This window comes from Zingiber officinale, chromosome 3B, assembly GCF_018446385.1.
Source record: "Zingiber officinale cultivar Zhangliang chromosome 3B, Zo_v1.1, whole genome shotgun sequence".
NCBI classification, from domain to species: Eukaryota; Viridiplantae; Streptophyta; class Magnoliopsida; order Zingiberales; family Zingiberaceae; genus Zingiber; species Zingiber officinale.
Genome location: NC_055991.1, coordinates 73,827,425 through 73,839,969, shown reverse-complemented (window position 1 = coordinate 73,839,969; position 12,545 = coordinate 73,827,425). Strand labels below are relative to the sequence as shown.

General features: G+C 44.0%; 1 long non-coding RNA gene across 1 annotated transcript; it reads right to left on the bottom strand.

Moving 5' to 3' along the window:
• Positions 1-3,220: 3,220 nt before the first annotated feature.
• LOC121968357 lies at positions 3,221-3,795 on the bottom strand. The gene is made up of 3 exons (XR_006108091.1): positions 3,666-3,795; positions 3,489-3,571; positions 3,221-3,255 (listed from the first exon to the last, which is right to left on the bottom strand). It is a non-coding gene; the product is annotated as an uncharacterized LOC121968357 (long non-coding RNA).
• Between the last annotated feature and the right edge of the window lie 8,750 nt (positions 3,796-12,545).

Genomic DNA, 12,545 nt, shown 5'->3' with positions numbered 1-12,545 from the left:
CTGAGGCCTACGAGATACCCCAGAAGAACTCTGACCTGACCGTCTGTAACTACTCTGATGTTGTCCTGTCGCCTGTGTCCGCTGGATCTGCCCTGATGTCTGACCCGTATGCTTCCTCTTCCTGTCCGGATATGCTGTCTGCTGAGCTAACTCCATCATCAAAGCTCGATCCAGTGCATCTGAGTAAGATGTGATCCCTAAACCGGCAAGCCGTACTTGCAGATAAGGATCAAGTCCCTGTATAGACTGCATCCTGCGAGTTCTGTCCTCCGCAACTAACTCTGGACAAAACTTAGCCAACTGGTTGAATTCAGTATTATACTCGGTCACTGAGCGGTTGTTCTGCCTCAGACTCATAAAATCCTGTCGGCGAGCCATCTGATAAGACAGTGGAAAGAAGCGGCTCTCAAAAGCCTCTCAGAACCTGGTCCACGTGACGTTGCGCTCACCAATAATAGAACGCTGAGTAATCCACCAAGCATTAGCTTCATCCCGTAAATGGTAGGCAGCCAGCTCTGCTTTCTCCCACTCGGAGCAAGCCATATAAAAGAAAGTCTGCTCCATAATCTCTATCTAGGACAGAGCCATACTCGGATCGAGATCTCCTCGAAAAAGAGTGAATCGAGTCTTCATCGACTCAGCCAATACTGGAATCCTAGCTCGTGCAGCGACAATATCAGTGAGCTGTGTCGGGACGGCTGCAGGAACTGGCGGAAACACTGGAGCTGATACTACGGTGGTACCGCGGAATAAACCGGAGGAGGAACTCCCGGTGCTGCTGTATAAACTGGAGCATAAGCCGTCGGTGGTACTGCCGGGTGAACATAAGTGGCCGCAGCAGGAGGTACGGTAGGTAATGGTACCGGATATGGTGCAGCTGCTGCTACTGTAGGCAGTGGGGGTACAGGTGCCACTGGTCTCGGGTACGCTGTAGGTCCAGGTGGCGGTGGTACTGAATACGCAGTAGGCTGCGCTGGAGTAGATGTCGGGTACGACAATGGTACCCCTGATGGTACCGGAACTACAGTAGGAATAGGTGCGCTCGGCACACCAAAGTAGGTACCTCTATAGGAGTCGTCAGGGTCTGAGAGCCCAACGTGCCCGCAGCATGCTGAGTCTGTCCCTGACTGACAGGCTCACTAACAGTGGGCATCTCTGGCATATCCAGAGATCCCGTGGTCCTCGCACGTGGTCGTCCAGCACCACGTCTCGCAGCAATACGAGTAGATCGTCTCATATCTGTTAAATTTAAATTACAGATATTACTACAGGTATAAACAATTACCAAAATGACATCATACCTAATTGCTGTCTGGAGATGTTCTGTCGCTGTCTAGTCCCCAACTTTTGACCTCAAAATTCCTAACGAGAAACATCGCCGGAAATCCAAATAAATCTGAAACGGAGATCCGAAACATAACCATATCGAAAATTCGCAAATGCCCAGTTTGACTCGCAAACCTGGCTAAACCAAATATCCAGAATACCAAAATAGGTAACAGATAAATCTCCAGAACACCAAAAGCAAGTATCATAACCCGCACCGATACCAAATAAATTGGTATCAGCCCAATCTCGAAAATCCAACACACGGAAATCCAACAAGCGTCGCCGAACTCTGGCGCTCTAATACCAAATAAATTGGTATCAGATAAATCCCGAAAATCCAGAACACATAGCAAGTATCGTAAACTTCGCTCTGATACCACTAAATTGTCACGCCCCAGAGGAGTCCCCGTCCGAAGAAATTTCGGCAGCATCTCCCCTGTACGGCGGACAATCTGAAACTTTCTACATATCTCCATACCTCAGCCACATGCGGCTGGAATAATAACAATAAATATAACACAACCACACAAACATCCACGCAGTTATATATAATCAAACAAAGCAGTAATACTCTGACTCGAAAACCACCCTACTCAACTACACTCGTAAAACTCAAATCCGACGAAACTCACCTCTTATGCCGACCCGGCAGGCATGTAGTAGAATAAGACCAAATAAAATCCATCGACATCACAATAATAAATACAACGTCCAAGTATCAAACAAATCAAGTCTAAACATAGACAAACGAGAAGAAAACTCAAAAGTCAATCAATCCTCGAGGTCTGCAGGGGATCTAGCACTACGTGCAGTGGGGACTAGCGACTGGAACTCCCTCCAGACAGCATCAACCTGAAAATATCAACAATGGAGGCGGGGTGAGTCCAACACTCAGCAGGTACAATTGATATGCAAAGTAAAGAAATAACACCTAGCACTAATCATGCGTACAGTCTCCTGATAAAGATAAAGGTAAATGCAAACCGAAGAAGACAGGAGAGAATCTGTACTAACCAGGACCCGGTATAAGGACAAACAGTCCGAAAGGTATAGAAGACCTGTATGCATGTCAAACATAGGTATCCAAATAATATGCAGCATATAAATGCAGCAAACACAATCACAAACAATAAATGCATCATGCATATGATGCCAATGTCATGGTCACCCCTGACGTCAGTCAACCAACTCACAACAAAAGTGGGACCAAGTGGGTAGGGTTGTGACAACCGTGCACTCTGCAACACTACTCCTGATGAGTGATCGAGTCGACGGGATGCTGTCGGAGTACATACATACTCCTACCCCAAATCATAAATGAGGGAGCGCCATGCTCTCATCTCCCGGATCTCTAACGTGCTACACGCTGCGTCACACTACCCATGAGCGGACCAACGGAGCACCGGAAGAGCCAAACTGACGTGCTACCACGCTGTGTCCCGCTACCCATGAGCGTCACAACGGAGCACCGAACAGTGATGAAACTGGCAAAGTGCTCGACAATAAAGGAGCAATCAATCACTCAGCATGCAATCATGCGAATGGTGCATGTCACTAAACATGGTAATATACTAAACCAATCTCTGGACATATCATAATGTGCACCAAAGCGAATGAATCATATCAAGGTATCTGATCATATAAGGTATCAAACCTAGGTCCTGACATGGTAAAATATGGTTATATCACTACCCATGAGCATGTGGAATCAGGTACATATCCATACAAGATGTAAACAAACAATCAATCAACAGGTAGCATGTATTGGGCAGTGATTAACCGAAACAAGTAAGAAACACAATTAATGCATCTTGTTAATTTAATTACTAAGCATATCAAAGACAATAAGTCAAAAGTACCCGCCTCCAATAGGAAAAATCCAATCGTCCAAGTCCGACGTCAAGATACTCGTCTCGCGTCAAAGTCCTGTGTCACCAATACAATTATATTTTATTTAGCTAACTTCATATGAACAGCTAAATAAAATCCCTAGGACCAATTTAGGATAAAACCCTAGTCATAAACCCTCAACCTACCTTAATTAAACCCAACGGTTAATTAGGGTTAGTTATCTAATCCCTAATCAACCCATTAGATTAATAATTCAAACCTAAATCAATTATACGCGCAACAATGCATTTACCTCAATCCAAACTCACCCAAATTCGTATTCTTCGTCGTTAATTTGTCGATGGAACACCTGTTTCTGGAACCGTGGTCGTAGCTAGAGTGAGCCACTGACCTACACATCAAACACCCAAAATTTGTAGTCAATACATCCACCTCTGTGAATTAAACCCTAACCTTACCTCCACAGTTCTAAACCAACAGCTTACCCTAAAGCCAAAGCTCGGTAGAATCCAGGGCAGCAACTCACGCCAATGTGAGGCTCGGCTAGGGCAGAAGAAAGGGTCGGTTCGGCACTGGGGCAAAGTGTGCAGCGGCAGTGGCAAGGAGTGGCGTCGGGCTCGCTAGGGCACAGCAACGGCACTGGGGCTCGGGTGCTGGCACAGAGAGTCGGCCGCTACTAGGGCTCAGATGCCGAAAGGAGAAGAGGAAGAGAGGTGCGGCGTCGGCACCTAGGGCACTCCTCGGAGGAGTAGCCAGCGACACTGCTGCTCGGCCAAGACGGCGGCGTCGGGATCACTCCGTGAGGGCGGCTGTCGGCAGAGGAGAGGAAACTTCTATGGGCGTCGGTGCCGTCAACAAGGACACTAGGGCACAGCCGACGGCTTGACCAGCAGTGGCTAGCGCTCGCCGGCGCTTGGGCAGACTTCAGGGAGGAAGAAGGAAGAAGATGTGGCTGCTGGAGAATCGCTCGATGACAAAGAAGGAAAAGAGGAAGGGTCGGTGAGGCTTTAATCGCGAGGGAGAGGGCGGCGGTTAGGGCTCGGGTTCGCGAGGGGGAAGGAGTGAACGGCGACACAAAGAAAAGAAAAGAAAAATAAATAAAGAAAAAGGAATTTAGAAATTCAACTTTTCCTCATTTAAATGGGGTAGCCTAAACAGGCTTTTCCGGGCCCCGTTTTTATCCCCGTTAATTCGTCCGTACGAACTACGGAAAATTCCCGAAAAATGTCCAAAAATTGCAGAAAAATTCCCTTATTCATATTCGCCTATTTCCGGTATTTTACAGTGAAGACCTCCTAGGAAGGAATCCTAGGCTTGATTTCGAACATGGGGGAGAAGGAGGCTAGTTTCGGTGGAGGGAGGAAGGAGGAGGAATATAAAAATAACTTTTCATTCTCTTACTCCTATTTATTCTAAATGAAGGGAGAAAGGGAAAACAACCTTTTCATTCCCTTACTTCATTTACTCTAAATGAAGGGAGAAAGGGAAAATAAACTTTTCATTCTAAGTGAAGGGAGAAAGGGAAAATAAACTTTTCATTCTAAGTGAAGGGAGAAATGTGTCCCTTCACCCTCCCTACCCTTAACTACAATTTCCCTTTCCTTCCTAGCAGCGCACCCCTGTTGGGGCTACTAGTTATCCCATATCACAGAGAGCTTGTCACTTACTAAAAGGTTCAAGGTTCGAACCTTGGCCATGCCTCTTTTTGGTTCTATTTTCTCTCTTCTTTTTTTTTTTTTTTGAAGAAGGAACCCACATAAAACTCATTCTAACCATGCAAAAATTATATAAAATTGCTAGAGATTTTATGGGTGTTACAATCCCCCATACCTTATAAAAAGTTCGTCCTCGAACTTAGAATAGCTCTGGGTATTTTCGTTTCATATCGTCCTCACGTTCCCAGGTGGCGTCTTCGAACCGTTGACTTTGCCACAGGACCTTTACTAAAGGCACCTCTTTGTTCCTTAGTCTTTTGACTTCTCGATCTAGTATCTGAATAGGTCGATTTTCATAACTCAGGTCCTCTTGAACTTGCACTGTCTGTGGCTCGATCACTTGGTTTGTACTGGGAATACATTTCTTGAGCATTGAAACATGGAACACGTTGTGGATAGCCGACATCTCCTGAGGCAGCTCTAGCTCGTAAGCTACCTTGCCGAGTCTTTTCAAGATCTGATACGGTCCCACATAGTACGGACTTAGCTTACCCTTCTTTCTGAATCTCATCACTCCTTTCATAGGAGCTACTTTGAGAAATACCGAATCCCCGACACTGAATTCCAATGGCCTACGCCGCATATCCGCATAGTTCTTTTGCCGGCTCTGAGTAGTTTCTATTCTTTGGCGGATGTTCTGTATAGCTCGGGAGTCGTCAATGAAATCTGTTTGGAGTCCCATCTCCTTCTTTTCACCACCTTCGTACCAGCATATAGGAGACCTACATTTCCTCCCGTATAGAGCCTCATATGGCGTCATTCCAATAGTAGCTTGGTAGCTATTATTGTAGGAGAATTCCGCTAAGCATAGATATCGGCACCAGCTCCCCTTGAAATCTAAGGCGCAAGCTCGTAACATATCTTCCAGCACTTGGTTCACCCTTTCTATTTGTCCGTCGATCTGAGGATGGAAGGCAGTACTGAATAATAGCTTCGTGCCAAGGGCCTTCTGAATACATTCCCAGAAATGTGAAATAAAGCGATCATCTCTATCAGAAATGATGGTCTTAGGAATCCCATGTAATCTGATAATTTCCTTAGCATATAATTGAGTCAATTGCTCAATCGAGTAAGTCATCTTGATTGCTAAGAAGTGGGCAGACTTTGTCAATCTGTCCACGATTACCCATATAGCATCATATCCGTTCGTCGTTTTAGTTAATCTTGAGATGAAATCCATAGAAATATCTTTCCATTTCCATTCTGAAATTTGAATTGGCTGCAGTAACCCTCCAGGTCTCTGGTGTTCTGCTTTAACCCTCTGGCAGGTCAGGCAGGTACTGACATACCGAGCTACATCTCTTTTCAAACCAAACCACCAGAACTTCCCTTTCAAGTATTGGTACATCTTGGTAGATCCAGGATGCATCGCATAAGCTGTTCCGTGAGCCTCCTCCAATATCTTCTTTCATAACTCTGGGTCATCAGGAATACATAAGCGATCTCTGAGGTATAGTATTCCACTGTCAGTGACGAAATCCATCATTCTTTCCTTCTACAACCTCTTGCTTGATCCTTTGGATGCTTGGGTCACGGGCTTGCATTTCTAATATATCGTCGAACAACGTCGGTGCTATCGTCATGGTAGAAAGCTGTCCGGAAATGATTTCGACCCCGTAATACATAATTTCCCTTTCTAGGGGTTGGGACAATACCGATAGCGACATCAAGGTGGCACAGGACTTCCTGCTGAGTGCATCGGCCACTTTGTTCGCTTTTCCCGGATGGTAGGAGATCTCGCAGTCATAGTCCTTGACTAACTTGAGCTATCTGCGTTGTCTCATGTTTAGGTCTTTCTGTGTGAAGAAGTATTTCAGACTCTGGTGATCCGTATAAATCTTACACTGAGCTCCATATAGATAATACCTCCATATTTTGAGAGCAAAGACCACGACTGCTAGCTCTAGATTGTAAGTGGAATAATTTCTTTCATGTTCCTTGAGTTGCCTAGAGGCGTAGGCAATGACCTTGTCGTTCTGCATGAGTACAGCTCCGAGTCCTAACCTGGAAGCGTCGCTATACATATCGAAACTTTTGTTACTTTCTGGAAGAGTGAGGATTGGAGCACTGGTCAGTCTCCTTTTCAATTCTATGAAACTCTTCTCGCAGTCATCTGCCCATTCTTACTTCTTGTTCTTCCTGGTGAGAACTGCCATAGGGGCTGCAATTCTAGAGAAGCCCTCTACAAACTTCCTGTAATAGTCTGCTAGCCCGAGAAAACTTTTAATTTCACTGGCATTCTTTGGCCGGTTCTAGTTACTCACAGCTTCAATCTTTATTGGGTCTACCATTACTCCGTCCTTGGAGATAATATGACCCCAAAAATGATATTCGATCTAGCTAGAACTCGCATTTGGAGAATTTCGCATACAATTGCCTTTCCTGAAGAATCTGTAATACCATGTTCAGGTGTTCGGCATGCTCTATTTGGGTTCTCGAATAGATGAGGATATCATCGATGAAGACGATCACAAATTTGTCGAGGAAGGCCGAGAATACCCGATTCATCAGGTCCATAAACATCGCGGGAGCATTCGTCACTCCGAAAGGCATAACTACGAACTCATAGTGTCCGTATCTTGTTCGGAAAGTCGTCTTCGGTATATCATCCTGTTTCACTTTTACTTGATGATAGCCCGACCTCAGGTCGATCTTAGAGAAGATGGTGGCACCTTTTAACTGGTCAAACAGGTCATCAATCCGTGGTAGAGGGTACTTGTTCTTGATCGTGACCTTATTTAGCGCTCGGTAGTCTATGCACATTCGCATATACCCATCTTTCTTCTTCACAAACAGTACTGGAGCTCCCCATGAAGAGTGACTAAGGCGGATAAGTCCCTTGTCGAGTAACTCCCATAGCTGTCCCTGAAGTTCCTTCAATTCAGCCGGCGCCATACGGTAAGGTGCTTTAGAGATCAGTTTAGTACCAGGAATTAATTTGATCTCGAATTCAATTTCTCTATCGGGGGCTAACCCTGGTAGTTCATCGGGGAATACCCCTGGGTAGTTGCATACAAATCTGACATCTTCCAGCTTCTAGTCCTCTGCTTGACTTGTATCGACCACATGTGCTAGAAACCCAGTACATCCGTTGTCTAACATCTTTTGTGCCCTTAAGGCTGATAAGAATTTCTTAGTTCCTTTCCTTGGCTCTCCAATAAATTCAAACATCGGTTCTGCCTCTGGCCGGAAGACCACTTTTCTTTTACGGCACTTGATCGAAGCATCGTACTTGCTCAGGAAATCCATGCCTAATATAAGATCATAATCCTGCATGTCGAGCACTATCAGATCACAATAGAGTTCTCTGTCTGTGATTCTGATGGGTGCGGCTCGCAGCATATGAGTAGATGTCATTACTTCTCCTGAGGGCAGGGTCGTTAAGAACTTGCAATCTAAAGCTTGTGGTGGCATGTCTATCTTCTTTGTGAAAGGCGTAGAGACGAACGAATGCGTTGCCCCAGTATCAAATAATACAGTAGCATGCTGACAGAAATAAATATCTAACCTGTGACAACCGTAGAAGTATTCGCCACATCTTCCTTGGTGAGAGAGAAAACCCTGGCATTTGTCATAACTGGCGGAGCTTCCAATCTCCCTTGGCTTATCTGAGTACCTTCTATTGCAACTTGCATCTGGTGTAACTGTGGGGGAGCACCCCTGTTCTGGATATACTGCTGAGGAGGTGTCTGAACCTGGGTAGGGCAGTCTCTGGCTCTATGCCCTTCCAGTCCACAGTTGAAGCACCTATTTGTGCCCTTGTGGCACACCCCGGGATGCCTCTTTCCACATGTAGTACACTGAGGGTACGTGAGTTGTTTGTTTGTTGGACCGCCCTTAGAGTTGTTCCATTGCTTTCTCTTACCATTGTGATTTCCTTTCCAGCTAACTTTGGTGCTTTGAGGTTTCTGTCCTCCTAACTGGGCTTGACTCTTGCCCTCGCTCAGCGCCTTCTTTTGCTGATTAATATGGTTCAAGTAGTGCTCGGTGATCAGGGTGCTGCTGAACAGCTCTTCTGTGGTCTGCGGTCTATTAACCCCGCCGGCCACATTCAGAGCTATTTTGGGTCGGAGCATCTTCAGCATGAGTCTGACCCTTTCTCTTTCTGTACTGACCAACTCTGGGCATAGGCGCGCGAGTCAGTTGAATCTTTTCACAGCTTCGTTAACTGATAGGTCACCTTACCGGAACTCGGTGAACTCGTCGTAATGCTTGTTTGTTACCCGTATATGGAAGAATTCTTCAAAAAATTCAGATTCGAAGTCCGTCCATCTCATTTGGTTCACTTGCCTCTTTGCTTTAACCCTGTCCCACCACATTCTGGCATCTCTAGAAAGGCAGAACGATGCACACTTGACCTTTTCATGTTCAGGCCAGTCCAGTAGCTCTACTATACTTTCCACAGTCTTGAACCAGGCCTGGGCGTCCCATGGTTCACAAGTATCGGAGAAATTTTCCGGCTTCCGCCTCTGCCACTGGATTAGGTAAGCCTCTGGTCGAACTACTGGGGTAGGGCCTATCGGTGGTACTGGTGTAGCTGTAGGCACGACTGGCATCGTATTCTGGTTCACTAGTGGGGTGGTAGGGTTTCCTTGCTGATTCATTAGAGCAGTAATCACTTGCTGCTGTTCTGTAACCTGACGCTGGAGTTCAATAACTACATGCATCAGATCAGGTGGGGGTACTGTCTCATCGACTCTGTTATTGCGTCTTCTAGCCATGCTTATCTTCATGAATGACAACAAGGCTAGCATAAGATTATTATCATTCTTACTTACATTCATGCATATTTAGACAAAAGCATTCCTTATCATACATAAAAGAAATAGAGTAGGCATAGAATTTCTTACTTGGAGCGGCAGGATGGAGGATTGATGTGTGTGTAGTGAAAAGGCAAACCGGCTTTTATACCAACCTGTAACGCCCGCCCTTCTCCTACTTATAAAGGGGGGCAGGAGAGGCGGCGCTACGCGAACATACATACATGCATATACAATCGTTTCAGCGGAAGAATTTAAAATTAAACATGGAGAAACAAACATTTAAACATGTAAATCTCTTAAAGCATGTAAACATGTAACACATGTGAGCATGCTTAGCATTCTTGCATATAACTTGGTTTAGTGTCTATTTCTTGAAACATGATACATGATTGTTTAAAACTAGAGCATAAAGCGTACTAATAAAGAGAGGATGAACTACTGAGCATGTATATTGTTCTCTAAAGGGGTACTTGGTACTTCTTTAATGAAAGTTCATGATAACTAACATGATGGAAGTATAGGAGTCTAAACACAAGTATGAACATTAATATGGGGTTCGAAGCATAAACTAAGTACCTAGTCGTCCATCACTTAACACTTCAAGCATGATAAGGAGGTTCTTAACAATTCTTTAACTAAAACAAGTGCTTATCATTTCAAGGTTTCATGGAAACAAAAGATAGTATAGTTTCACATCAAGTAGCAACCATTAAAAGCATCAAGTAAAAGAACAAGTTGACATGCAAGACTTAGAACATGCATAAGTCTTGAAACACAAAATAGATCTATTCCACCATGCCACTGCCACACACATCTTTGCCCCTCCTGCTGCTCCCTTTAGTTTAGTCATTCTTTACCCTTTTCTGCAGTACAAGGAAAAATAAAACTATAAGCACATAGGCTTAGTAAGATCCTTTCCTACTCACGAAAGCCATAAATCATGAATTAAGCATAGAGTAGTGACCTATTCATTTAGACAACATATAGGCATATCACAAGAGTACATCATCTTAAAGCATAATAATCGCATAGCATGAAATAATATATGCAAGATAAATACTTAAACATAAATCTCAATATGAGGGCCCGACATTGTACCACATACATGATTTGTGCGCATCCCTAAATAAATCCGAGGTAGTTAATCCCGAACCTACTAGGGAACTAGGCCCGTGCTTCAACCTAGGGGAGACGTAGGAGCCCATCCCCTGGACCTTGCTAGGGTCCGGTACAAGCCATACAAAAGTAAAATAGCATATCATGTTCCTTGTCATATCATAAAGAGTGCTCTTAGTCCCAATTTATAGGAAAGCATCTCTTAGGCCTTTCATCATACATAAGCCTTGCATAAGCATAACATGGTAACATAAGGTTCACCCAACACATAACATATAATAGGGAACCATTAGTAAGCAAGTCTAGTTGGAGTCTAAACTTTCCTAATCCCTTTATTTCTTCTTGGCCGAAACTTCAAGGGACATGGTCCTAGTTTTTAAAATACATAAGCCTTGCATAAGCATAACATAGTAACGTAAGGTTCACCCAACACATAGCATATAATAGGGAACCATTAGTAAGCATGATTGGAGTGTTGTTCTCTTCTAGCTCTAGTAGTTCCCTTGGCCGCAACTTACAAGGGCATGATCCTAGGTTTTAAGCAACATCAACTATGAATAGCATCTTAATAACATCACATAACATATTAGGTATCATGAGAGAAAGTATAAACAAGTCTAGTTGGAGTTTAAACTTTCCTAATCCCTTTATTTCTTCTTGGCCGAAACTTCAAGGGACATGGTCCTAGTTTTTAAGCAACATAAAAAAAACAACGAAGAAAACCACTTATACTGCAGGTGAGGGGAATACTTACCTCCTCTCGCTTGGTTTACCACAAGGAGAATACCCTTTGTGGAGAGAAACAGAAGACCTTCCGCTTCTAGGACTCCCCCTTGTGTATCTTGCTTGTAAGAAGACTTAGGCCTTAAGGACTCCTTGTGAAGACTTCCTAGGAAGGAATCCTAGGCTTGATTCCGAACATGGGGGAGAAGGAGGCTAGTTTCGGTGGAGGGAGGAAGGAGGAGGAAGAAAAAAATAACTTTTCATTCCCTTACTCCTATTTATTCTAAATGAAGGGAGAAAGGGAAAACAACATTTTCATTCCCTTACTTCATTTACTCTAAATGAAAGGGAGAAAGGGAAAATAAACTTTTCATTCTAAGTGAAGGAAGAAAGGGAAAATAAACTTTTCATTCTAAGTGAAGGGAGAAAGGTGTCCCTTCACCCTCCCTACCCTTAACTATAATTTCTCTTTCCTTCCTAACAGCGCATCCCTATTGGGGCTCTTGGTTATCCCATATCACAGAGAGCTTGTCACTTACTAAAAGGTTCAAGATTCAAACCTTGGCCATGCCTCTTTTTGGTTTTATTTTCTCTTTTTTTTTTTTTTTTTTTTTAAGAAGGAACCCACATAAAACTCATTCTAACCATGCAAAAATTATATAAAATTGCTAGAGATTTTATGGGTGTTACACATTTGCTTGGGTGATGCTCTTGTCATCCGAAGTTGAGTTCACCCGAACTCAACTCCGACCTTCTTCTCAAACAGGATTCCTCCCTAGCTTCTCGTCCCTCCAATGTGTAACGCACATCTTTCTCCTCCATCAGTGTACTCTTCTGCAACTCCTCGTTTATCGGATGCACCGAGCCTGTCGACTTGCGTTTCGTTCCATCCTTCTCGCTTCTGGTATCTTCCGCTTAATTTCTTGTGTTCCTAAGTTCTTGCACACTCGGACATAAGACATCAAAATCACAGTACCTAACTTAACTTGATTGATCATATCAAAACTAACCAAAATATTTACACGATCAACTATTAAAATAAAGTTTT